Here is a 4,349-nt window from a genome sequence, read left to right as displayed (position 1 = left end):
CCTAGGCTTTTTTGCAATCGTTTGACTTCTTCTAAAAGTTCTATTCTTCGAGCCAGGACATAATTAACTCTTCCATATCTAGAAATTTCAATTAGGTAAAAAGGCAAAATTATGTAATGAAGAGACTTTAAAGAAAACTGTCAGTTAAATTTAAAACAAGCAAACAAGCAACTTGTAAAACAAACTGTAAGTAGCCAAAGAAGGGAGAAGAGCAGAAAACATAATTTACATGGAATCATAGTTGGCTGCTCTTGGGTCACTTTACACCAAAGTTACTTGTCATGTACTCTGTCCGTACATACGTTAGCAATCTGTGTGGAAAGAAAAGCCCATTTTTTCAGCTATTTTTTGTTTCCTTTATAATAAAACCTGCACAAAAAAGGAAGAGGACAGCACATTCTGATGCTAGGTCAAGAAAAGACTAAGAGGAGGCCAGCCGACTGTTTACTGTGGCGGCTTACTAGGGAGAGAAGCTGTGTATTCACAGCAGCAGCCTGGGCCGAAGGGTGCCACCGTTACCGCATCGGCAAGGCGGGCATCATGTGGCATTCATCTCTGTACCCCCAGCATCCAGCAGTGCTGGCATGTAGTTGGCACTCAAGAAATGTGTGTTGAATGGAGGATGTCTGTGCCAAGCAACTGGACTTTACTCTTTCCTGACCCTTGCTCCTATGACACACCACCTCCTGACAGCCACTGTCACTCCTTCAGAGCAGAACTTCTCTAGGGAACCTTGAAGGGACACAGCTATGGCCAAAGACACCCTGGGCGAAGCCGGCTTGCACTTTGATGAGCTGAAGAAGCTGCAGGTGTTAGACCCAGAGGTTACACAGCAGACCACAGAGCTCAAGGAAGAGTGCAAGGATTTTGTGGACAAAATTGGCCAGTTTCAGAAAATAGTTGGTGGTCTAATTGAGCTTGTTGACCAACTTGCGAAAAAAGCAGAAAATGAGAAGATGAAGGCCATTGGGGCTCGGAATTTGCTCAAATCTATAGCAAAGTAGCGGAAAGCCCAGCAACAGCAACTTCAAGCATTAATAGCAGAAAAGAAAATGCAGCTAAAAAGGTATTGAGTTGAATATGAAGCTTTGTGTAAAGTAGAAGCAGAATAAAATGAATTTATTGACCTATTTATTTTTCAGAAATAAAATGAAAATGTCATTTTTATAGCAGGAAGGCAAAAAAAGTCCCCCTCCCAACAACAACAACAAAAAAAACCCTCTACATTCCAGTGACTTGACTGGTGACCTAAGTATGTCACAAGACGGTGTGTAAGGAGCGCAGCCCCCGAAGACAGTAATGCAAGTCTGGGGGAGCTGGTATTAAACATCAGTGCCCAGCCACTGTCAGTGGCCACACAGAGCAGGTCCTCACCTCCTGCATTCTAAGTATGAACTAAGCAATCTCTAAACTTCACTCATTTTTGTAAGTTTACAATACTTTGGAAGGAAAAGCAATAAATTGTTTTCAAACAAAAAAAAAAGAAAAGAAAAGACTAACAGCATCCAGTTTACAGACTGGCACTTTGAACAGCACTGGCTTGTACTACCATAAAAGTAGACTAAATTAGTTCTCACGGCTTTGAAAATGTATTTGATCATTCTCTGTCATCTACATATCTACCTAGCATGTAGCTTGGACCCAAACTAGCAGGCTCTTATACATTTGCTAAATAAGAGTGAAAAGAGAAACTAAAGTCTGGGGACTTCTTGTCCAAAGATACATAATTAGGAGAGAAAGTCAACCCCAAAAAGAACCAGAATTAGATTCCGAAGCACAGACTTGTTTCCACAACAACAAAATGGCTCCTAAAACCCTTCATTGGTTGAAACAAAAGTAAAACAGTCTAATCACTGCTATTCACCTGTTTTAAATATAAAACAAAGGAAGAAGTCATATTCCAAACTAGGGCATAGTTCAGAGGCAGCAAGGAATGAATGACAATAAAAGAAGACACATACATGGCCTATGCTTTGAAATTTTCACCCAATAGCAGGAAACAGAAATAAACATTAGAGCATGTTATTTTTTTATCTATGCTCCAAATAATTTTTTACAATGAACACTTCCATAATGTGTAAAAAAACAGAAATGCTTGTAGAGTATGTAATAAAATGCCAGAATTCTTGTAATAAACAAGATAAACTCTTCATAGGAGAAACTGAATGCTTGAAGGAAACACTGCCTGAATATAGAAAACAAAAGCTGAGAGAGATCATGACTAGACTTTTAGGTCAAGGTACAGTCTAAATCAACTACACCAGAACTGTTTAGAATGGTTCGATTATTCACAGCTCTCTTTACATGGTGTTTCTTCAGTAAAAGAAGACAAAAACTTCTGTACACTGTTTCAAAACTCACTTCCATTTGCTCACCTGCTGAAATCTTTCTCAGTCTCTAGTTCTTCTTCTCCATGACCAAGACGGAGTAGGTGACGCTCGTCAATGTCTAAAGCCATGATCTTTTCAAACAACTGGTTCAGGGCCTGGAGAATAAAGTAGAAAGGTTAATGGTGAGTTTCAAGGATTCAGGACAAAAACAAAATAGTGCTTACATTACACTTAGCCAAATAATAACTACATACCATAAAAAACGATGTATCCATCAAACCCGACTCTAAGGTCAGGTGCAATCTCTAAAGTTTAACATTTCCTAAAATAATTTATATATTGCGTATCATTTCACTCAATAGCATTTCTAATACCTGCAAAAAACTGAAATGTTTGCAGCTAGAGAAAGTACATTAGTAGAATACATTAAGAGGACCAGAAAAAGGTGAAGTATATTATTTAAACCTTAGGTTTATAGTCTAATTCTCTATATAATGAGGAGGCCACTCATTGGTCACAAGTAGCTAGTTAGAAGTCACTTGTTTCTACCCACAAAATGGCCGTATTTAGATTTCCTCAAATCCAAGTATTCGTTATGTGAATCCTTACCATTACAAAACCTTATATAGTTTATTTATTTATTTTTTTTTCTTTTTCAGAACCGGGGATCGAACTCAGGCCTTTGCGCTTGCCAGGCAAGCACTTATTCTACTGAGCTATCTCCCCGGCCCCTCAAAACCTTATAGAAAGACAGTTTCATAGTATAACATGAGGGACAAAGATGTCATTTAAAAATTAGCTCCTTTCAAAACACTTCTCTTGGGGCCGGGGAGATGGCTCAGTGGAATAAGCGCTTCCCTGGTAAGTGCAAGGGCCTGAGGTCAATCCCCGGTTTCGCCCAAAAAAAAAAAAAAAAAAAAAAAAAAGATCAAGCAGCCTGCAGTGTTTCTAAACATAGGCAAAACACTTCTCTTCATTTATCACTAATCCCACTGTTCCCATCAAGCCAATATCCAGTTTTGTGAACATCAAATTCTGTAACTGAAATACATCCTTTGTTATTAAAATTTTATCACAATTCAGAAACTGAAGAGATTGACATAAATTTTCAGAAAATTTTCCCACTATCCTAATCTCTAGTACTCACTATACAAAACTCATGACCCAACAGATGAGATAATGTGGAATGAACAGTTATGCCAACTCAAGAAGCACACAGATTTAGAAACCAAAAATACAAATTACAATTACAGAAAAACTACAAGATTTCATTGTGAGTTAGAATAATGTTGGAGGAGTACTTCAACTATGTGTGCAAATGAAGATCTGGCAAACAAAATAAGTAACTCAAGAAGAAAAACCAACAATTTGATGAACTCCAGAAGGATGATTTGAATTTCAAAGAATCAAGTCAATCATAAGTAGAAGATACTGTATAAACTCATACCGAGGCATGACAAAACTTTGTAAAAAATACTATGTTAAAAAAACATGCAACAGATTTGTTCATTCTAAGAACTTACATATACATAGCATTATTGCAGAATAAATTTTTGCACAGAAGAAAAAATTTGCTTCTATAGTATTTCCTTTATCAAAACGAAGTCCAGGGCCAGGGAGATGGCTCAGTGGAATAAGCGCTTCCCTGATAAGCACAAGGGCCTGAGTTCAAGCCCTGGTGAAAAGAAAAGAAAAGAAAAGAAAAGAAAAGAAAAGAAAAGAAAAGAAAAGAAAGAATCCAAAGCTCAGCCTGCAGAATACTTGCTCAGAAATTTACAGAAAACACCAAACAAAAATTGCAATTTCGGGGCCAGGGAGATGGCTCAGTGGAATAAGTGCTTCCCTGGCAAGCGCAAGGGCCTGAGTTCAATCCCTGGTTCCGCAGAAAAACAAACAAACAAACAAAACAAAACAAAAAAACGAAGTCCAGGGGCCAGGGAGATGGCTCAGTAGGATAAGTGCTTGACTGGCAAAGACAAGGATCTGAGTTCAATCCCCGGTTCCGCAAAAAAAAAAAAA

General features: G+C 38.1%; 1 protein-coding gene and 1 pseudogene across 2 annotated transcripts in view; one reads left to right on the top strand and one right to left on the bottom strand.

The window, feature by feature from the left end:
* Window positions 1–4,349, bottom strand: part of Aqr (aquarius intron-binding spliceosomal factor) — a 124,484-nt gene that overhangs the window by 27,474 nt on the left and 92,661 nt on the right. The gene's annotated exons all lie outside the window — the stretch shown is intronic.
* On the top strand, window positions 525–1,053 carry LOC101591606 (annotated as a pseudogene). Its single transcript, XR_192814.2, has one exon. The product of XR_192814.2 is annotated as an intraflagellar transport protein 20 homolog pseudogene (transcript).

The sequence above is a fragment of the Octodon degus genome, unplaced genomic scaffold (assembly GCF_000260255.1).
Source record: "Octodon degus isolate 3935 unplaced genomic scaffold, OctDeg1.0 scaffold00166, whole genome shotgun sequence".
Lineage (NCBI taxonomy): Eukaryota > Metazoa > Chordata > Mammalia > Rodentia > Octodontidae > Octodon > Octodon degus.
The sequence above is the reverse complement of the archived record's forward strand: the minus strand, read 5'-3'. Positions and strand labels throughout refer to the sequence as shown.